We start from the raw sequence: 24,245 nt of genomic DNA, 5'->3' as shown, positions 1-24,245 counted from the left end.
GTTTGACCCACTCATTCTTTAGAATGAGATTATTTAGTTTCCAATTAATTTTCAGTCTACCTTTCCATTGCTCTTTTTTACATGAAATTTTATTGCATCATGATCTGAGAAGGATGCATTTACTATTTCTGCCTTTTTACATTTGACTATGAGGTTTTTGTGCACTAATACATGGTCAATTTTTGAATATGTGCCATGTACCACTGAGAAGAAGGTATATTCCTTTCTATCCCCATTCAGTTTTCTCCAGACATCTATCATGGCTAACTTTTCTAACTTTCTATTCACCTCTTTAACTTCTTTCTTATTTATTTTATGGCTAGATTTATCTCATTCTGAAAGGGGAAGATTCAGATCCCCCACTAGTAGAGTTTTGCTGTCTTTTCCCGCTTGTAACTCATTTAATTTCTCCTCTAAGAATTTGGATGGTATACCCCTTGGAGCATACATGGTTAGTATTCATATTACTTCATTCTCTGTAGTACCTTTTAGCAAGATGTAGTTTCCTTCCTTATCTCTTTTAATTAGATCTATTTTTGCCTTTGCTTTGTATGAAATAAGGATTGCTACCCCTGCCTTTTTGACTTCAGCTAAAGCATAATATATTCTGTTCCAACCTTTTACCTTTACTCTGTGTGTATCTCTCTGCTTCAAATGTGTTTCTTGTAAACCGCATATTGTAGGATTCTGGTTTTTAATCCATTCTGCTATTCATTTCTGTTTTATGGCAGAGTTCATCCCATTCACATTCACAGTTATTATTATTGTCTATTCACCTCCAGTCCATTTAACCCCTTTGTACTTTTCTCCCCTTCTTTCACCCTATTCTTCCTCATCAAAGTTTTGCTTCTTACCCCTGCCTCCCCCAATCTGCCCTCCCTTTTTATCACTCCCCTCCCTTTTCTTTACCATTTTCTCCCCTGATTCTGCCCTCCCTTCTATCAGTCCCCCCTTTTCCCCTTACCTTTTTACTTCCCTAAAGAATAACCTAAGTTTCCTTATCCAAATGAACAGATATGTTATTCCCTCTTTGAATCATATCTAGTGAGAGTAAGGTTGAAACAATGTTCACCCCTCCCTTCTTTCCCTCTATTGTAATAGGTTATTGCACCTCTTCATATGATGTAATTCACCCCATTCCACCTCCCCTTTCCTCTCCTCCCCATAGACTCCCTTTTTAACCCCTTAATTTTCTTTGTATCATCACATCAAAGGCAATTTATATTTATACCCTTTGTGTATAATCCTTCTGTCTGCCTATATATATATATATATATATATATATATATATATATATACAGTTCTCAAGAGTTATAAGTATTATCTTCCCATGTAGGGATGTAAAGTTTAACCTTATTGAATAAATTTTCACCCCTGTTTACCTTTTTAAACTTCACTTGAGTCTTGAAAGTTAAGATCAAATTTTCTATTCAGTTCTGGTCTTTTTATCAGGAAAACTTGAAAGTCCCCAATGTCATTGAATGTCCATCTTTTCCCCTGAAAGAGAATGATCAGTTTTGCTGGGTAACAGATTCTTGGCTGCAATCCAAGCTCCCTTGCTTTCTGGAATATCATATTCCAAGCTTTGTGATCCTTTAATGTTGAAGCTTCCAGGTCCTGTGTATTCCTGACTGTGGCTCCATGATATTTAAATTGCTTCTTTCTGGCTGCTTGGAGTATTTTCTCCTTCACCTGATAATTCTGGAATTTGGCTACAATATTCCTTGGAGTTTTCTTTTTGGAGCTCTTTCAGGAGGTGATTGGTGGATTCTTTCAATGATGATTTTATCCTCTGATTCTATAATATCAGGGCAGTTCTCCTTGATCATTTCCTGCAATATGGTGTCTATACTCCTTTGCTGATCATGGCTTTCAGGCAGTCCAATAATTCTCATATTGTCTCTCGTGGATCTGTTTTCCAGGTCTGTTGTCTTTCCAATAAGGTATTTCACATTTTCTTCTCTTTTTTCATTCTTTTGATTCTGTTTCACTGATTCCTGGTGTCTCATGAAGTCATTATCTTCCAACTGTCCCATTTTAATTTTTAAGGCATTGTTTTCTTCAGTGAGATTATGTGTCTCCATTTTCATTTGGCCAAATGAATTTTTTAAAGAATTGTTTTCTTTAGGCCTGGTCACTCCTGAACCATAGGTGGCCCTCTAGCTGGCACCCTGCCCTCTCAGCTGGTGCTGGTGGATCTCACCACTGGCCTGCTGTGCTACCAGCTTGATGAGCCAATATCAAGGGGCCTCAGTTGCTCAGCTGTGGTCTAGAGCTTCCTGCTGACTTGCCCCGACCCCCTCCATGCTGTGCTGTGGTGTGCTGCAGTGAGCTGTGCTTCACTTTTGCCAAGTGAGACTGACCTTACCTGAAGTCTTCTAAATTATCTCAGGTTGGAAGATTGTGTCTTTCTGTCTTTTTGTAGGTTCTGTAGTTTCAGAATCTGTCTAGAGGCTTGATTTAATGTTCTTTTTGAGGGAACTGAAGGATAGCTCAGGCAATTTGCTGGCTTCTTTACATCATCTTGGCTCTACCTATGAGCCCAGTTTGTTTTTTAAGGTGTTATTTTTCTCATTATATTTTGTGTCTCTATTACCAAGCTGTTGACTTTTTTCATGATTTTCTTGCATCACTCTCATTTCTCTTTCCATTTTCCCCTCTAACTCTCTTACTTTATTCTCAAAGTCCTTTCTGAGCACTTCTATGGCCTGAAACCAATTCCTTTCTTTCTTGGAAACTTTGGATATAGGAGCTTTGACTTTGCTATCTTCTTCTGAGGGTGTATTTTGATCTTCATTGTCACCATAGAAACTTTCTATGATCAGCATTTTCTTCTGTTTGTTCATTTTCCAAGCCTATTTCTGGACTTTTAACTCTTTGTTAAAGTAAGGCTCTGCTTCCAGGGTGCACTGTCCCAAGATTCAGGAGTATTGTGCAGCTGTTTTCAGAGATACTTCTAAGTATTTGTAAGTTTTTAGTTCTCCAAAGGTGGTATGATTTAAGGAGAGGTATGTTTACCACTCTCCTAGCCTGTGCTGTGGTCTGCAAGCAAACATAGGCCTGATTTTCTGCCCTGTAACTATGAATAGAATCCTGTTCCACCGTGGCTGCAAACTCTTGTGTGCTTGTGCTCCTCCCCGACCTGGGAGTGCCCACACAAGACTGTGACCCGGATCTAAGTATGAGCAAAACAACAGAGCCCTGCCTTAGTACTAGCAGAGAGACCCTTGTAATCTCCTTCTGGCCAATTGTTCAACCCCCTTACCATCTGTGGGCTGGGTTTGAAAGGAAGTTGCTGCTGCTGATGATTCAGAGGATCCCACCCAGGGCCTCTTGGTTTACTCTGACTGGGCCTGGGTCTGTGCTGGTGTGGCCTGTAGTGGGCTGTTCTGCACTCTCACTGAGGTACAACAAACCTTTCCTTCCAACCTTCTAAGTTGTCTTTGGCTGGAAAATTATTTCACCCTGTCCTTTTGTGGATTCTGCTGGTCCAGGGATTGCCTTATGGCATTATTTGAAGGTATTTGGAGGGGTCTTGGGGAGAGTTCAGGCAAGTCACTGCCTTTTCTCTGCCATCTTGGCTCCTCCCCTCCTGATTAGAATCTTACATCATTCTAACTTTCCCTCTGCCATGCAACCCCAAACCCATCACAACCCCCAGTCCATCAATCCCTCAGTTCTTTCCCCAGTCATCACTCCTACAATAGATACACTTGCTTCTCCATCTTGACTCTTTTGTAAACTAGTTGAACTCTCAACTGTTCTCTTCTCGCAAGTTTCTTGAGCCCTTCCAGATCTTGCTCAGCCAAGCCTCTGCCTTGGATCATTCCCACCATTTACTACCTTCATTCTTTCACACATGCTGTTGAGTGAAGCTGGAGAAAATCAGGAAATGATAATGACTGAATCTTCTACAATTTTGTTATAAAACTTCAACTGGGCTCTCCCTGAAGCAAGTCAATCCTTTTTATACATCCCTAATTAACTCAAGATCCCACTCACCACAAAAGCTATTGCAAACTTTTCATCAGGGCAGCTAGGTGGCACAGTGGATAAAGCACCGGCCCTGGATTCAGGAGGACCTGAGTTCAAATTTGGCCTCAGACACTTGAAAGTTACTAGCTGTGTGACCCTAGGCAAGGCACTTAACCCTTATTGCCCCACCAAAAAAAGCAAACTTTTTATCACTGCTCAAACCTCCCACAGTTCCCCTTCCTCTACATCGTCAGATGAGAACCTTGCCTCAGACTTTACTAAAAATATTGAAGCCATTTGCTGAGAACTCCCTCTTCTCCCCTGCTTCTCATCTCACATCACCTACATGCCTTGTGCCACCATCTCTTCCTTCATTCTATTCTCACATAATAAGTGGCCCTTCTCCTCACTAAGGCAAACGCCTCTGCATGCACAAGATATCTCATCTCATCCTATCATCTAGCAGACTGACCCTTATATTATCCCCACATTCACTAATTTTTAATATCTACTTGTTGGCAGAGCCAAGATGGCGGAGAGGAATCAGCAAGCTGCCTGAGCTCTCCTTCTGTTACTCAAAAAGAACATTACATCAAGCCTCTGGACAGATTCTGAAATTACAGAACCTGCAAATAGACAGAGAGACACAGTCTTCCAACCAGACATAATTTAGAAGACTTCAGGAAAGGTCGGCCTGACTCTGGCAAAAGGGAGGTGCAGCGTAGGGTGGCAGTGCAGTGCTGAGAGGGTTGGGGCAAGTCAGCAGGAAGCTGCAGGCCACAACTGAGCAACTGAGGCCCCCGGATGCTGGCTCAAAAATCTGGTGGCTCAACAGGACAGTGGAAAAGCCCACCTATACCAGCTGAGAAGACAGGTTGTCAGCTGGAGGGCCATGAACAGGATAGGTGCGACTAGGCCCACTGATCCCAGTGTGTTCAGACAGGAAGTGCAAAGCCGGGGAATTCAACACACCATAAAGGCCTCAGTGTAAAAAGCCGGTCACACAGCACCTATACCCCAGCACAAGAAGCTCAAAAAAGGGACACTGGTGCCCCCAGAGCAGACCTCAACTTAAAAAATAAATAAATAAGCTACAGTAATGAGTAAGAAGCAAAAAAGAGCCCTCTCCATTGAGAGCTTCTATATCAACAGGGAAGAAGCCAACACAAACTCAGATGAGGACAATACTCTCAAATTGCCTACATGTGAAGCCTCAAGAGGGAAAGTGGATTGGTCTCAAGAACAAAAAGCCTTCCTGGAAGAGCTCAAAAAGAATTTTAAAAATCAGTTGAGGGGACAGCTAGGTGGCACAGTGGATAAAGCACCAGCCCTGGATTCAGGAGGACCTGAGTTCAGGTATGGCCTCAGACACTTGACACTTACTAGCTGTGTGACCCTGGGCAAGTCACTTAACCCCAATTGCCTCATCAAAAAAAAAAAAGAAAATCAATTGGAAACTAAATAATTTCATTCTAAAGAATGAATGGGTCAAACAACAAATCATAGAAACAATCAATAAATTTATCCAAGAGAATGACAATAATGAGACAACATACCAAAATCTATGTGATGCAGCCAAAGCAGTGCTTAGGGGAAAATTTATAGCTCTAAATGCTTACATGAATAAAAAAGAGAAAGAGGAGATTAATGAATTGGGCATGCGACTCAAAAAGCTAGAGAAAGAACAAATTATAAATCCCCAATTAGATACTAAACTAGAGATCCTGAAAATTAAAGGAGAAATTAATAAGATTGAAAGCAAGAAAACTATAGAATTAATCAATGAAACTAAGAGCTGGTTTTATGAAGAAACCAATAAAATAGATAAAATACTGGTTAATTTGATTAAAAACAAAAGAAAGAAGAAAACCAAATTACCAGTATCAAAAATGAAAAGGGTGATGTTACCACCAATGAAGTGGAAATTAAATCAATAATTAGGAATTATTTTGCCCAACTGTATGACAATAAATTTGACAATCTAGATGAAATGGATAAATATTTACAAAAATACAAACTGCCTTGGTCAACTGAAGAGGAAATAAAATCCTTAAATAAGCCCATATTAGAAACATAAATTGAAAAAGCCATTAATGAACTCCCTAAGAAAAAATCCCCAGGGCCAGATGGGTTTACAGGTGAATTTTACCAAACATTTAAAGAGCAATTAATTCCAATATTATACAAATTATTTGGAAAAATAGGTGAAGGAGTTCTACCAAATTCGTTTTATGATACAAATATGGTGGTGATACCAAAACCAGGCAAAGCAAAAACAGAGAAAGAAAATCATAGACCAATTTCCCTAATGAATATTGATGCTAAAATCTTAAATAAGATATTAGCAAGGAGATTACAACAAGTGATCACCAGGATAATACACTATGACCAGGTGGGATTTATACCAGGAATGCAGGGCTGGTTCAACATTAGGAAAACTATTAACATAATCAACCACATCAATAAAAAAACTAACCGAGATCATGTGATTATTTCAATAGATGCAGAGAAAGCTTTTGACAAAATAAAGCACCCATTCCTAATAAAAACACTAGAAAGCTTAGGAATAGGTGGAGCTTTCCTTAAAATAATAAGCAGTATCTACCTAAAACCATAAGCAAGCATTATATGCAATGGAGATAAGTTAGAGGACTTCCCAATAAGATCAGGGGTGAAACATGTATGTCCATTATCACCCCTATTATTTAATATTGTACTAGAAATGTTAGCTTTAGCAATTAGAGAAGAAAAAGGAATTAAAGGAATTAGAAATAGGCAAGAAGGAAACAAAACTATCACTCTTTGCAGATGATGTGATGGTATACTTAGAGAATCCTAGAGAATCAATTCAAAAATTATTTGAAACAATGAACAACTTTAGCAAAGTAGCAGGATATAAAATAAATCCACATAAATAATCAGCATTTCTATACATGACCAACAAAGTCCAGCAGCAAGAGATGGAAAGAGAAATTCCATTTAAAGTAACAGTAGATAATATAAAATACTTGGGAGTCTACTTGCCAAGACAAACCCAGGAACTCTACGAACACAATTACCAAACACTTTTCACACAAATAAAATCAGATCTAAATAATTGGAAAGATATCAATAGCTCATGGATAGGCAGAGCTAATATAGTAAAAATGACAATACTGCCTAAATTAATTTACTTATTCAGTTCCATACCAATCAGACTACCTAAAAATTATTTTATAGAGCTAGAAAAAATAATAACAAAATTCATCTGGAAAAACAGTCAAAAATATCAAGGGAAATAATGAAAAAATGCACAGGAAGGTGGGTTAGCTGTACCAAATCTGGAGCTTTACAATAAATAGGCAGTCATCAAAACTATCTGCTACTGTCTAAGAAATAGAGTGGAGGATCAATGGAATAGGCTAGGCACAGGAAACACAGTAGTAAATGACACTAGTAATATAGTGTTTGATAAACCCAAAGACTCCAGCTTCTGGGATAGGAACTCAGTATTTGACAAAAACTTCTGGGAAAACTGGAAGATAGTATGGCAGAAATTAGACATAGACCAACATCTTACACCTTATACTAAAATAAGGTCAAAATGGATACATGATTTAGACATAAGAGGTGATACCATAGGTAAATTAGGAGAGGAAGGAATAGTCTACCTTTCAGATCTTTGGAAAGGAAAACAGTTTATGACCAAACAAGAGATAGAGAATATTACAAAATGCAAAATGGATGATTTTAATTACATTAAATTAAAAATTTTTTTGTACAAACAGAAGCAATGCATCCAAAATTAGAAGGGAGGCAGAAAGCTGGGAAACAATTTTTGTGGCCAGTACTTCTGAAGTGTCATTTACTACTGTGTTTCCTGTGCCTAGCCTATTCCCAGATTTGGTGATGTATGTCTTTATTAGTGTAATTGTGATTGGAATTGTTATTGTGTCTTTGTTTCTCTATTTCTATGCTTCTGAAACCTATTGTCCTTGTCTAAATCACTACCTGATAATTAATAAAGTTCTTGTCACTCTAGAAGAAGTGTGAGTGTGCTTATTATACATAGCAAATGCCAAAACCTTTACAATACAAATTTGTGTCCCGAACAAGGATTTGCTCGGTACGATGCTACTCTTTGCTAAGAAAGCACCTTCCCGGGGCAGCTAGGTGGCGCAGTGGATAAAGCACTGGCCCTGGATTCAGGAGTACCCGAGTTCAAATCTGACCTCAGACACTTGACACTTACCAGCTGTGTGACCCTGGGCAAGTCACTTAACCTCATTGCCCCGCAAAACCCAAAAAACCCCCCCCCAAAAAATAAAACCAAAAACAAACCACCCAAAAAGCGCCGGCCCCCAAGATCTGGAAGTGCCAGGCTGGGGAGATATGGCTTATTTCTCCCTAGCAATGGAATGGGCTTACCATGCAGGGCCATGTTATTATTGGGATCCCAGATTAAAGAAAGGGAACCCCCTTAATGTCTTAAGTTGCTTGCAAATCATCCCTGTGGAAAAAGGGAAAGACATGATAGGAATCTGCAGAAGAGGATGGGCTTTGCTCTCTGCTTACAGAATTATGGTTAAGAGATGAATTGATAGAAGAAAAGGAGGCCACAGAAAAAGAATTAGCAGAATTCCATGGGAAAATATCCATGCTACAGGGTCAAAACTTTACTTTGGAAGACAAATTTCAGAATTATCAAACTGTGGCTGAAAACACCACAGTATGGTGGCTCAGGTTAATTATAGAAAGAGAAAAGTGAGTAAAAAGAAGGTGCATGCTATTATTAGCTAATGCCACAGCAGAGTGGGATCCAGACAGATGGGGTGGAGACATCAGGGATGATACTGACAAGGAAGCCACTCTAGAAGAGGAGGCATGGAAGGAACATGAAAGGAAGTATCCTGATGATGGTTTTCATGCCTGTCCTATAACTAGAAGGAAGGAAGAAAGTCAGAATAGGAACAAAGTATTTAAGGAGGTAACCGAGGACTTCACTCAACAGGAGGTGACTGATATAATATATAGGTTCACACAGAAGTCTGGAGAGCCTTTGATTGCATGGATGGTCAGAATTAGTGATAGTGAAGCTGGAGGAATATGGCTTGCATGAAATCTGTAGGAATTAGCCAAAATCCTTTTGTGCAGCAAGCATTCAGAGATTTTAATATGTTGGGAAGGCCTGATGGACAAGGCTCTACTAATTTGTTAGCATTAGCTGCAGAAGAATGTAATAAGCAATACCCCACAGACTCAATGTGGCCCAGGAGGGGACAGACTCTAGTATTCATTGAAAGATGGAATGCAGAAGTTTAAGGAGGAAATAATGAAAACTGCTATTATGATAGGGGATGCTGACACCTCCCACCTGACTCCAGTAGGAGCCCCATATAGAAACATCCTAGAAAAAGCTGGTCCCCCTGCTTAAAAATATTTGATGTTAACTTTGTTGTTGGGAGAAACAGCAAAGCCTTTATGGGAAGTCCTGGATAAAATCTCACAGTTAGTATAGTAGTATATTACAGGAATCCTCCTGCTGACAATGAGTGACACATCCTCGTGGCTTCTGGGAATTCAACTACTCCAAAAGATCACAACTATCAGGTTGGGACAAAACAATAGAACACCTTGGGAGGATGATCATTGTATGAGTAGACATTTTTGTTTTAACATCAATGTTGAGGGACTGGGGGTGTCACACTAGACAGGAAAATCTAAGATTTATGACAGACACGTTATTAAAGGGACCAACTTGTCTCTTTCTCTTCTATCTGAGATAAATATAACATGTTGTTTATATGAAGACCCTGTATTCCAACCTAAGTTTAATGTAAAATCACGGGTACATGAAATTCAAAATAGTTGAACTAATACTTCAAACCCTGAGAGCAAAGGGTTCAGCTTTACCATATCGCTAAATCCAAAGCTGGCGCTTGCCTCATGGTAAGTATTGCCCAGAATGAACCCCAGAGGAAGCAAAGGAACTGGATTTTTCTGTAGGAAGATCCTGGCTTGCCTAGCTCCTCCCATTTCCTCAGTAAGGGCAGGTTTGTGTGGAAGAATGCCAACTTGGTAGGCAGAGAGCTAAGAAGGGCATCTCTAAAAAAAATCAGGGTTATGAGGCCTTTAGGTTAGCACCAAGGCCAGCTTGGGGGAATGGAGTGAAAGTCAGGATGGGATTGCACAGGTAACGATGGTCTCTCTTGGAACTGTAGGTCATTCTAGGATGGGGCGTCTATAAGAATGAGTATTGAAGGGGAAGCGTTGGCATTTGGAAAGACCCAGAGTTTGATGAAGATGATCCATTAATGCATAGGCTCCTAAAGGCAGATTTCTACATACTGTTTTAGTGAACTTACTCCAATGTGGATGGGAATGGCTTTTAGATGCCACAGTCATAGCAGCAGCATTTTATTTCATGTATCGTCATCGTTGTCATCATCAAAACTAGCATTCCCATAGTGCTTTAGGGTTTTAAATGTATTTTATGTCCATAATCTTATTAGATCCTGGGAATAGCCCTTGAAAATAGGGCTCCTGGTATTATGCCCATATTACAGATGAAGCCTGGAGAGGTGACATGACAGATGAGGAAGCAGGAAACAAGTATTTTATAAAACACCTACCATGTGCCCAGCACTATGCTAAGAATTGCACAGATACCATTTCATCTGACACTCACAACAACTATCCTGGGAGGCAGGGGCTATCATTAGCCTTATTTTACAGATGGGGAAACTGAGGCAAACAGCAGTCAAGTGACTTGCCCAGGATCACACTGCTAGGAAGTGTCATAACCAGATATATATTCAGGTCTTCCTGACTCCAGGCCCAGAGCTCTGCCCACTGTGCCACTTAGCTGTCTGTTGTATCAGGGGGAGGGAACATCCACTTATTCAGTGCCTAGTCTGGGCCAGGCACTTTATATTTATCCTCTCAGCTGATGTTCCCAACAACAACCCTGGGAGGGCAACCACAGCACATAAAGTTTTGCTGTCTGGTTGATTGGCAAGTAGGCCTGGGATTATCTACAGACCACAGAAAGGGCCAGGCAAGTGAAACAACTGCCCCTCATTAAATCATAACACCTGGAACCCCCTGAAGCTTGGGACGGTATATCTTGGAAGCAGGACCCCACAATAAGGAGTTAAAAGTCAAGTGATATTCATCTGTAGAGTAATTTTCCACACTGAGAGTTCTCCACATCAATGAAATCACATATGGAAACCACAAAAAGGGGGAAAGAAAAGCTCTATCAAAGAAACATTCATGTTTAAAGCTTACAATGGTGCTCTCAGTAAACTAATTCATTATCTCCAAATTTCCTTTAAAAAAAATAAGTAGAAATGACAGTAGCGTTTGAGTTCCACTGCTGTAAAAATAATGCAGTCTGTAAACAGTGACTGTAGACTAATGCCTTTAAAGCACTGCTAGGCCCTGTCAGGGGTGAAGAAAGGGGGTAGAAGGGAAAATGAATAAGAATCTGTCTTGTGGGCAATTGACAGGGGACTCCACACCATTAAAAAAAAGCCTGTGACTGGAACTGAGCATGAAAACCACACTAATGAAATCAGTCTTTTTGATATCATTTACCTTGAATCACAGTATTTCCTAGCAAAACATCATTCTGATGGATTTCAGGGGGTCCATTAAACTGCTTGGGAGGGAAATTATATCTTGATTTCAGCATAATTGGTTTCCTTTGTGATCCTATTTTTTTATGCATTTTGGAACATTTTTTTTTTGTGTGTGAGAAAGTGTTCATAGTCTTCACCAAGCTGCCAGAGCATTCCAGGATAAAAAAAAAAAGCTCAAGAGGACTCCCCACCTCACAATAAATCAGTATTTGGGTCCTGTTGATAGGAACTTGTTCCATTCAGTTTTGTTTGTTTGTTTTATTTTTGTGGGTCAATGAGGGTTAAGTGACTTACCGAGGGTCATACATCTAGTAAGTGTCAAGTGTCTGAGGTGAAGTCAGGTCCCCCTGAATCCAGGGTAGGTGCTTTATCCACTGCTCCACCTAGCTGCTCCCTATTCATTCACTTTTCTTTTGAAAATGACTATAGAAAGTTTTTCATAGGTTCTCATTAACATGAGAGCCAACATAGCCCTGGAAGAAATTTTCTTTTGGGGCTACCCATATGGTCATAGCCTTACTTGAAGGGAAGGAACATTGTGGAAATTTCCAGGTGAGTTCAACCAGTTGTCACCAAATTTTGTAAACAATATACATATTTATTGGGCTCAAAGTGGTACCAGAATTAGAAGGTTGGGGTGGAATTCAGAGGCCTTTTAAATCCAGCTCCTGGACAATGACCTCCACTGTAGGATACCAGACGAGTAGGCATCTAGTCTTTGCCAGAATTGTTGCTGTGACTGGGGACCCACTTTGTCCTGAGACAATACATTCCACTTTCAGGTAGTTCTAATTATTAGGAAAAGTTTCCTTAAGTCAAGCTTCAATCTTCTGTTCTACCTTTTTTCCAACCAGCCTCCCTTGGGAACTTCAGATGTGTCCAATACATTTAGATGATTATTCTGTGGCCTGGAATTTTCCTCAGATCTGGCTCCAATTTACTTTGGGTCATTTAAATATTGGTGAAAATTTTGAAAAAGAAAATTAACTATGTAGAGGGAGAAGGGTTGAACAGGCAATTGTGTCCCTTCTGGAGAAGGCTAGAGATGCAGATTACTCAAAGCCATAAAAGAGATGGAGATCTCCCTTGTCATAGTCCTTTCTCTTCCCATGTCCCATGTTAGTCTGTCAGTTACCTGTGCCCTATCAGCTGTAAGTTCCTGAGCAAGTGAACTTCCTTGAGCCAAAGGGCTACTTCTTAGGTAAAATGAGGGGATTAGACTGGGAGGACCCAAAGTACCATCCAGCTTGACACTTATCCTATTAATAAAAACCTGAGCCTTGAGCTCAAGCTGATTTAATTAATTTAGGTTTTACAGTGGAAAAGCTGAGTCATTTGCAGAGTTCAAGGTCTAGGCAGTATTTCCTAGAATTGCCTCCATGAAAAGAAGTCTCACAGAACTTTTAGACATTTATCTTATCCTGAGGTGTTTTTGTAGCTCTGAGGATCATGGGGAAAGGAGACAATGGGGGGGGGGGAAGTAATCTAATCAATTATTTGCTACCTGAACCCATCACTTTTAGGTAGTAATTACCAATCAGTAAAGAGAAAATATTTAACCATGGAAGGAATATATCTACTCTGGGAGTATCAGACAGGGAGGGAATTGGGGAGGGGGAGTAACCCAAAGCCTTCCGTGCATGTTTGAAGTAAAGGGGTTGAGAATATGGAGGATGTGCAACACACACACACACACACACACACACACACGCACACACATACACACAAACGACAAGTACAACAGATCTTTTATTTTTTAACTAACTTAATTTTTTTGACTAATTAACTTTAATTAATTGTTCTGGAAAGCACATGTTAACATGTAATAAATTCCATTAAAGTTTCGTCGTCATCCTGAAACTCCTCCTCCTCCTCCTCCTTCTGGGCCTGGGCCTGAGACACTGTGTCTACCTGATCTTCATTGGCACGTGACCAAAAAAGCGCTGATGAGGACGGCAACATTGTTCCCATCTTTTGCTCCATTTCAGGTAGCCTCAGCTTCTTGGTCATCCTGGTAAAGGTATCGTCCATGAGTTTGAAGACAGGAGCACTGCAGACCTTGTTCACTCCATCTTGGTCACACCATCCATAGCATTCCAGTTACTAGACCAAGGCATTGTACTCCCGGCTGGCTTTGAAATTTGGTATGCTACAGCTCTCCTCAACACACTTTAAGGCAGCCGGGAAATCGCAGTTACGCAGGTGAGCTAAAGCTTGTGCCGGGGCTGTCTCGTAGCTGTTGCGAAAGCTCTCCATCTCCTGGTATAAATACTTTTCTTTGTTGAGGGAGATGGCTGCGTCTCCGTAGCACTTGGACCACACCAGCAACCTGGAGGCTCGGCCATGGAAGTCCGCAGCTTGCATGGTATGATCTTCCTCCTCAAACAGCTGGGCTGTCCGGTGGCAGAGGTGCACCACCTGGTACGGGACCTGGCTCTAGAGCAGGGAGCCTAAGCGTCTCAAGGTCATGGCTGTGAGGTCTGAGCTCCCGATCTTCTTCTTGAACACCTGTGTGGCTTCCTCTAGCTTCTTCAAGTCCCTCAGGAGTAGACCTGCTTGCTGATAGGCTCTGGCAGCATGGAACAGGTCTTGTTTTTTTTTTTTTTGTTTTGTTTTGTTTGTTTGTTTGGTTTTTTTCGTGGACTACCCCCTCTTTCAGAAAGGCGTCTGCTGTCTTATCCAAATTCTTGGCGATACGCAAGGCTAAAGCAGCTCGAGAGGGGCAGCTAGATGGCGCAGTAGTTACAGCTCCAGCCCTGGATTCAGGAGTACCTGAGTTCAAATACGGCCTCAGACACTTGACACTTACTAACTGTGTGGCCCTGGGCAAGTCACTTAACCCCAATTGCCTCACCAAAAAAAAAAAAAAAAGAATGAACCATCTGTTCAAGTTTTTTCCATCCTTTTAGAATCCTGCTCTTTGAGATATGTTAAAAAGCCTGCCCCGTTCACTTTTAAGATTGTGCCACTTCACTATGGATTCTATAATTCTTTTCACTTCATGAAAATGAAAACAAGTGCTATATTACTTAAGTGTATTATTATTTGTTCCCTCTTAGTAAATACTAATTATCCCTGGCAATCTTAAGAAATCATCTCAGGGGCCAGCTAGTTGGCACAGTGGATAAAGCTTCTGCCCTTGATTCAGGAAGATCTGAGTTCAATTCCAGCCTCTCAGACACTTGACACTAGCTGTGTGACCTTGGGCAAGTCACTTAACCCTCATAGCCCCACCAAAAAAAGAAAAAAGAAAAAGTATAAAAGAAATCATCTCATCTGTCCACTTTTCCAGCCCTGTATCCTATTGTTCCTCTTCATGACCTCCATGCTCCAAATTCCTGCCTCTGCCATTGCATACAAAGTGAATCTCTGTGTGTGGAATGCCCTCTGTCATCATTTCCACAGCACAAAATTCCCATCTTCCTCCAAAGCATATCTCAGGTTTCTATATGATTCCGACGTCCTTTCCAGGCATTCCTGCTCTTGCCCCCTTACAATTACTTTGGATTTTTTTCACATTTCCTTCTCAGTTTGGATCATGCCCTATTTCCCCTCTCCCCCCACCTCTACCACTCCAAAAGAGTTGCTCTTTGAGGCCAAGGAATGACTCAATTTTGGGTCTCTGAATCCCCAACATATGGGTATATGCTTGACAAATGCCAGTGGAATTCAATTGGTAAATGTAAACAGGGACACGCTTGAGGAATGGCCATGAATGTTATCATCTACCAAAATATTTTATTTAGTGTGTTCTACAAGAGTTGGTAGCTTTGCCCTGATTTCCTCTCTCTTTTACCTGAAAACAGCCACCCCTGCCATCCCCCTCCTACACACACACACACACACACACACACACACACACACACACACACACACACACACACAGATCACTGGGCTCCAAGAACCTCTCTATGAACTGCACATGGATCTGAGACAATCCCTACATCTAGAGGGAAACCAGGAGGCAGGCCAGAATCCTCCATAAAGTAGACCTAGGTTGTGAAAGAAGAGGAATCTGGAGAGGAAAATCAGAACATGGGACTATCATTTCTATTCATGTGACACTGCTTCACAACAGGGGGGTGGACCAACTTAAGACTCTGGTCCAGATTCCCTCAAACCTATCCATGGACGATCTGTAGCCCTTCCAAATTCCCATGGTGAATAAAGGTGATAAGTATGCTAGAATCCCCCCAAAAGTATGCCCTTAGTAAAGAAAAGTCAACGTACAAACAAGATCTGCCCAGGATTAGATGACACAGAGGAGAGTGAAGGACATATCCTAGCAGAGAACCCAGATATCTATCCACAGAAAGCATGGATTCCCACAACAATTTGTTGTACACATAGAAAGCAGGAGGTGGACCAGAAGTGCCTGCAATCTAGACCTAGTGAAGGAGAAGAGTAATCAGCAACTGAAATACCTTACATTGAAAGAATTATTCAGAGTGCAGAGGCCTAACTTAGACTCAACTACAAAACCACTAAAATAATCCAGTTACCCACTCAGGATAGGAGACAGTTCCAAAATCAAAAGGGACTGGAGAAAGCAGGGCAGTACCCCACAAAATAAAGCCCAAGGTAAAGAAGAGAGCAATGTGAAATATGAAATCCAGGGGTGCTGTAATTCACCTCCACCAGAGACCCCATGCACCTACCTACATGCATGAGGCCTGATAAAATCCCTTTCAATGATGTAGAAAAAAATCAGGTCAGCCAGAATCTTGCCTCCAGTGGGCAGAGGTTAAGGATAGAGGAATATGCAACAAACAATACATCCCTGGGTCAGTCATTCATAGCAGGGGAGCCTATATTGGTCTTTATTGCTGATTCCCCAAAATAGATACAGAAACAATCAACAGACTGGCAAAAAGTCTGATGATGGAAAAAAGAAAAAAGACCTAGGCCAGAATGTCCAACAAAAAGGCTCAGTTGAAGAGAAAAGTAATGAGTGCCAAGAAACCCAACCTGGAAGTAATCACTCACAGCAGGGGGCTGTAGCTCTACTTTAGAATAGGACCTAGGGTCTAGGAATCAATACAATTACTCAGGGCTAAGAAGCCCAACTTAGACTGCCAGAATGGCCTGAAATCTAGACCCAAGATGGGAAGAGATGAAAATGCTGAGATGCCCAACTTGGACTCCACTATACATGCAATTAAAGGACCCAGTAACACTTTCTGAACAACGGGCAGTTCAATAATAAACAGAGATGGAAGGACAAAGGCCAGTATGGCCAAAGGAAGCCCCAGGTGAAGAAGAGGGCAATGTCAAATAGTAAATCCAACCAATATGCCATCAATCACAGCAGGGGGGCTGCTCAGCAGCATCAGGGACCTCATGCACCTACCTACTTGGATGAGGCCTGTTGACATCCCGTTGCATGACTCAGAAAGAAGCAGATGGGCCACAATGTCTTGTGCTATTGGCCTAGCTGAAGAAACGAGGAATCTCTAACAAATAATTGAGAGAAAAGACCATATCTGGACCCTTCTCAGACCCCTGAAGGCCTTATGGCTTTGTTGCCCAAACGTCCCAGCACGGGGCCGCCCGGCACATGAGGCTCTGAGGAACTGAGGCTCCTGGGCCTTAGGCCCAAACAGGGCCTGAAAAGGGCCTGGGTTTTGTGGGACTTGGGCTGGACTGGGAGTTCACCTTGAGGCAACTGAGGTGATCCCCATGTGACTCAGGGTTCAAGCCCCAACTTGAGTTTTGTTTTGTTTTTGAAAGGTTTTATTAACACAGCACTGTTCTAGTGAGGATTGGGGACATTCTTGCTCAGAATAAGGTTAAGGCCTAGTGCCACAATCTGATTGGTTAACGGGGTAGTCTGATTGGCTGACTGATACAATCTGATTGCTCCTTATAGTTACCATATATGGGAGGTTGGTACTATATCCTGTGATTGTTTGTTTTTGTAATGCCATATGTAAATGGGAACGATAATGTGATTGGTCCAGAGGGACCCTTGAGGGGTATAAATAGAGGTGAGAGACCTTACTTCAGTGCACTCTCCAGCACATTCAGAAGAGTGCCCATCTTCACGAAGATGAATGAAGAAGCCTTCACCCACCGACTGCTGCCTGCTTGGATTCTTTGAGTGGTGGCCTGCTAGCAACACTAGTGCTGCTACCACTTGAGCTGCAACAGTAGAGATGCTAACATTAGAGCTGTGCAACACTCTTTGAAATGTTATCTGCGTTTCTAACATAATCAACCTATGGTTCAGTCATTCACAGCAGGGGACCTACATTGGATTGTTGTTTCTTTGTTTTTTCCCCCTAAATCAGATTGTACTTCTGTTTCCCTAAAATGGATACAAAAACAATGAGCAGAGTTAAAACAAACAAAAAAACAACATTGAATTCTTGAAAAGTACAACAAGACCTAAGCCTGAATGCCCAAAAGGAAGTCACAGGTGAGAAGAAAAATGGGTGACAAAAAGTCCAACAAGGAAGCGGCCACTCACAGCAGGGGGGCTGTATCTCATCTCTACCTGGGACCCCCATGAAGGGACCTAGATGGCTGTGGCCTGAGGATATTGCTTTCAATGCTTGTAGGATAAAAAGGAGATAGGCCAGAATCTCTTGTCCTGTGGGCCTAGGTGAAGAGAGGAGCAAAGTGTAGCAAAACAACCATCCAAGGTTAAGCCACTCACAGCAGGGGGGCCTACTTTGGGCTCTAGTGCACATTCTCTGACATTTCCATTGAACTACCAAAGGTCTGATGGTAGAAAAGGAGCCCCAAAACTAGGCCAGAATGCCCACAAGGAAACCTCAGGTGAAGAGGAGAAGAATGAGCACCAAGATGTTTGGTTTTTGTTTTTATGAGTCCTGCACATTTGGGCAAATATTTACCTGCATGCCTGATTTCACAATGGTTTCACAGTTTCACAAGTCTTTGTCAAACTTTTGATATTTCTTTCATAAATTTACTACAAAACTAAGATCAACCATATTTTTATATTTATTTTCTCTCAATATTGCTCTTATGAGTGTGCAATATCAATGTCTTACTTGATTGACAGGTACATTAAAGTCTGAAACCAACTCAGTATTGTCTTAAAGGAACCTCAACTAGATGCGGATGGGTCCTGTTCTCCAGACAAGTCTCCCCAGGGGACCAAAGGTCTTACACCTCTTTGATTCTCCAATGGCTAAATGGAAGGTCTTCTTATTATTTGAGACCTTTGCACCCTGGGACACATCACCATAGCCCCCAGGAGGTTAAATCTATGAGGTGACAATCCACCAGGAAGATGGGCAGTAGTGGTAGCTCCCATAATGTGGGCATTAACTTACTGAAATAGCTTAATGGACTGGCTCAGCACCAGGGATAGCTCCACTCCTATAATACTGCCTACATCCTAGCTTTCACAACTGGGCAGGTGGCTGTATCTCACACTCTACTCCCTCAGTGTTGCCCCCACCTTAGTGGGTGGTACAAATTCCGGGATAGGGGTGTGTAGGCACTTTCTAAAAGCTTATTGACCAATAAATTGCCAAAAAAGCCCTCTGCTCAATAAGTCTGTTCAATAAACGTCAGTGTCTCTCTTTTATATCTGGGATCAGAGATTCCTCTCTATCATTTTAAAAGCCTGTCCCATTTTAATTATATCCTATCATGTTAGTTGTATTATATACTATTGTCCTTTATGTATTTTGCTGTAATTACTTATTGCCTCTCACACAGGATATTTAATTCCACAAAGTCCCCTGTGACTGCTACTGGGTGCTTAGCAAACAGTAGGCAATCAATTGAATTTCTTAAATTGAATTGAAAGTAGGCGCAAATAAATGATTGTCAACTAATTAATTGACATTGAGGAACATAGCACAGTCTTTTATTGGCATCTTATGTTCAATTACAGTACTGCAGTTTACTTAAAAGTTTAGGATAAGGAAAAATAATTGCTATGTCATCATTTAATTTCAAATTTTAATGTCAAAGGACATCATCATTTCGTGGCCACTATAAGGCTACTATCTTATGTACAACTTCAAATAGTACACTGAGATGAATTGCAGCAATTACTTTTAGGATTTTAGCCTGTGGGACAGTTCAGTCCTGGTTAAAGGGGAAAAAATGGAGCTAAATGAAGTCCTTTATGACAGGAAGCAGGAATTCAGGCTAACTCATCAATATCGAAATTACCTATTAAATTCTCAATTATTTCAAAAGTCATAGGATATAGCATAAAAATTCACAGAAATAGGGGTAACTAGGTGGCCCACTGCTCCTGGATTCAGGAGTACTTGAGTTCAAATCTGGCCTCAGACACTTGATACTTATTAGGTGTGTGACCATGGGCAAGTCACTTAACCCTCATTGCCCTGCAAAAACAAACAAAAGAGAGAAGAATTCACAACAATGGAGACAATACTGAGTTGCTTTCAGACTTTAATGTACCCATCAATCGAGTATGACATTGATATTGCAGAGAAAATAAATATAAAAATGTGGTTGATCTCAGTTTTGTAGTAAATTTATGAACAAAATATCAAAAGTTTGACAAAGACTTGTGAAACTGTAAAACCATTGTGAAATCAGGCATGCAGGTAAATATTTGCACAGATGTTCTGGACTCATAAAAACAAAAAACAAACAAACAAAATCCTCAGAGCATACAAAATCAGATAGTAAGTGAGGCTACTCATTGTCCTTAGTAGTAGAACTTGGATTCCAGTCCAGCTCCTCTACTTCCAAATTCTTAATTATGTTCACCATATGTACCCCACTATTATGATCCGTATCTCTCTCTGTCTTTCCCTCCTTCCTTCCTTTTCTTTTCCTTAGTATCTCTGTTTTGGTCTCTCTGTCTCCATCTTTGTATGTCTGTCTCTCTCTAACACTCTCCCCTTTCAGGCACTGTGAAGTTTATGTAGTGTATATCTGTTATCTCAGTGCCCTGTCTGCCCAGTCATTCCTTTAAGACCTTCAATGAGTCCATGGGATCATAGAACTCTAGATCTAGAACTAAAGAGACCTCAAAGACCATCTAGTTCCATCTTCCTCATTTTAAAGAGGGGGAAACTAAAAACTACCAAAGTCAAGTGACTTGTCTGAGAGCACATAGCTAGTAAGTGTCTCATGGATTCCTTATCTTCCAACTGTCCAATTTTAATTTTTAAAGCATTGTTTTCTTCAGTAAGATTATGCACCTTTTTTTCCATTTGGCCAAGTGAATTTTTTAAGGCACTGTTTTCTTCAATGAGATTATGCACCTTTTTTTCCATTTGGCCAGATGAATTTTTTAAGGCATTGTTTTCTTCAATGAGATTATGCACCTTTTTTTCCATTTGGCCAACTGAATTTTTTAAGGCATTGTTTTCTTCAGTGAAATTATGCATTTTTTTTCCATTTCCATTTGGCCAGTCAATCTTTGTGCTTCCTTTTCCAAGCTGCTGATTCTTTTTTCATAGTTTTCTTGTTTTGCTTTCATTTCTCTCCCCAATTTTTCTTCTACCTCTCTCAATTGATTTTTAAAATCTTTTTGAGCTCCTCCAGGAAGGCTTTTTGTTCCTGAGACCAATTCACCTTCCCTCGTGAGGCTTCACATGTAGGCAATTTGAGGGTATTGTCCTCATCTGAGTTTGTGTTGGCTTCTTCCCTCTTGATACAGAAGCTCTCAATGGAGAGGGCTCTTTTTTGCTTCTTACTCATTATTGCAGCTTATTTATTTATTTTTTAAGTTGAGGTCTGCTCTCGGGGCACCACAGTCCCTGTTTTGGGCTTCTTGTGCAGGGGTATAGGTGCTGTGTGACGGGCTTTTTACTCTGAGGCCTTTATGGTGTGTGGAGATCCCCCGCCCTGCACTTCCTGTCTGGGTGCGCTCGGCCAGCCAGGCGCCTGCTCCTGGCGTCCATTCCCGCCTGACCCGTTCGTCGCCCTCCCGGCCTGTGCAGGTAGGTTTTTCCACTGTCCTTCTTGGCCACCAGATTTTTGAACCAGGTTCCAGGGGCCTCAGTTGTTCAGCTGTGGCCCGCAGCTCCTGCTGACTTGCCCTGACCCCCTCAGCGCTGGGTTGCTGCCCTGCGCTGGGCCTCCCTTTTGCCCGAGTCAGACCGACCTTTTCCTGAAGTCTTCTAAATTATCTCTGGTTGGAGGACTGTGTCTCTCTGTCCCTTTGCAGGTTCTGTAGTTTCAGAATCCGTCCAGAGGCTTGATTTAATGTTCTTTTTGAGGGAACAGAAGGAGAGCTCAGGCAGTTTGCTGCTTCCTCTCTGCCATCTTGGCTCTGCCCCCCGCTCATCATTTCTTTTTTTTTTTTTTTAATTTTTTGAGAGGCAATGGGGGTTAAGTGACTTGCCCAGGGTCACACAGCTAGTAAGTGTTAAGTGTCTGAGGCTGGCTTTAAACTCGTGTCCTCCTGAGTCCAGGGCCAGTGCTTTATCCACTGCGCCACCTAGCTCCCCCCGCTCATCATTTCTTACAGCACAATTTCCATTTTTTACTTCCTTTACTAAGCTGTTGACTTGTATACCTCTCATTTCTTCTACCTGTTATTTTTCTGCCTCTTATATATGAATTTTTAAATCCATTTTGAACTCCTCTAGGAGGTGTTTTTGGTTATTTCTTGCTCAATTTACTTCACATCCCCAATCCAAGCTTTTTTACTGCCTGCCCCACATTTCTGGAATACTCTCCCTCCTCACCTTTGCCTCCTGGTTTTCCTGGCTTCCTTCAAGTCTCAAATCAATATCTACCTCCAAGAGGCCTTTCCAGTGTCATCTCCTTCCCAACTGCTAGTACTTCTGAAATTCCATCTCATTTCTCTGGCATATTCATCAGTGTTGATCCCAGTGACTTATGTTCTATCCTCTAGTACACTATGAAGTTCTCGAGCACAGGATCTGTCTTTTTGACTGTCTTAGTATACACAGAGCTAAGAACAGTGCCTGGTGAATGGTAGATGCTTCATAATTGCTTGTTCATTCATCAAAAGTTGACACAATTAACCATAACCCATACAGTTGGAGAGTTATAAGTGCAATAAGAAGGGGGAAAAAGACATATTAAGTGGATAGAAGTTATTAAAACTCTTCATTTTAGAAATCAGAACATTTTAGTTAAACTGGGTCATTGACCTTACCTGCTGTAGACACTCCATAGAGTGAAGTAGGTGGCACTATAGCTAGATGGCCAGAAATATTTGGAGATCCAAATTCTCTCCCTTTCCCTTCCTTGTGTGGTAAAAAATTATTTGTGGTAAAGATTAATATTCCCATTTTTAGCTAACTCATTTGTGTGGGACCCCACCTGGCCCACCCCGAGGTTATGAAGGCAGCTTTTGAAGGACCTCCCCTTTTGGGGGAGGGGAGATTGAACACTCCCAGAGGGAGGCAGGCTACTTCCGGAACGCTAGGATTTTTCTGGAACTCAGCCTTTGGCTTGGGCCCTTGTGGTGGTGGTGCCTGATGCATGTTTGTGCTCTGTCTCGGGTGACTGCTGTCTCTGCCAGAGCAACTTTAGACTGGTCAGGCATGGGTGAGTTTAATTACAGAAAACCCTAAATTCCTTTGAACTAGCTAAATTGGAAAGGGTCTGGGTTAAGTTTAGAGTTAAGAGTATTTATCTGTATTTCTATTTTCCTATTTCCTCATCTTTGATTTTTATTAGTTTCACCTTTGTTGTTTAATTAATTCCCAAGTAATAAAATCTGATCCTTTTGTGAACTAAAGCTTAAAGGCTCCTTTTCTTATTGGCCTGGGAGAAATATCTAAAAAGGGCAGTTCAGAGGGGAGGATAAACCTAAAAGGTCCCTCATATTTCTGGGACCCCAATATTAAGGTGAGTCACCCAAGTAACTCTCCGTATATCAAATTTTGGTCCTCACACTTGAGAAGGAAAGAAATTTGATATGATTATGAATGTGCAACAATGTAAAATATTTCCTTATTAGCTATGTTGCAAACAAAATAAGAACAACTTCCCCCAAAGATAATAAAAATAAATTAAAAATAAATATGCCTCAAAGTGCATTCAGAGTGCTTGAGTTCTATCCCTGGATGCCTATAGCATTTTTACCCTAAGTCCTTCAGAATTGTCTTGGATTATTATAATGCTGAGAATAGCTAAGTCATTCACAGCTGGTGAGTGTATGGGATTACTGCTACTGTGTACAATGTTCTCCTGTTTCTCCTCACTTCATTTTGCAGCAGTTTACAAAAATCTTCTCAGGACTTCCTGAAAGCATCCTGTTCATTATTTTTTATGTCACAATAGTATTCCATAAAAATTACATAAGACAGCTTGTTCAGCCATTCACTAGTTGATAGGAGTCCCCCTGATTTCTAATTATATGCCACAACAAAAACTGCTGCCATAAAAAATTTAACATATATGTCCTTTTTTTCCTTTTATTTATTTGGGGATACAGAACTAATAGTGGTATTGCTGGGTCAAATGGTATGTACAGTTTGGTAGTTCTTTGGGCATAGTTCCAAATTGCTCTCCAGAATGGTTAGATTAGTACACAACTCACCAAAAGTGCATTAGTGTCCCTATTTGTCCACATTCCATCCAAAATTTGTGATTTTTCCTTCCTTTCATATTAACCAATGTGAAGATTGTGAGGTTATCATTTGTATGTCTCTAATCAATAGTTATTTAGAGCACTTAAAAAATTACTTTCCCCCAATTAAATGT

This window comes from Dromiciops gliroides, chromosome X, assembly GCF_019393635.1.
Source record: "Dromiciops gliroides isolate mDroGli1 chromosome X, mDroGli1.pri, whole genome shotgun sequence".
Lineage (NCBI taxonomy): Eukaryota > Metazoa > Chordata > Mammalia > Microbiotheria > Microbiotheriidae > Dromiciops > Dromiciops gliroides.
This window is presented reverse-complemented; position numbering follows the sequence as displayed.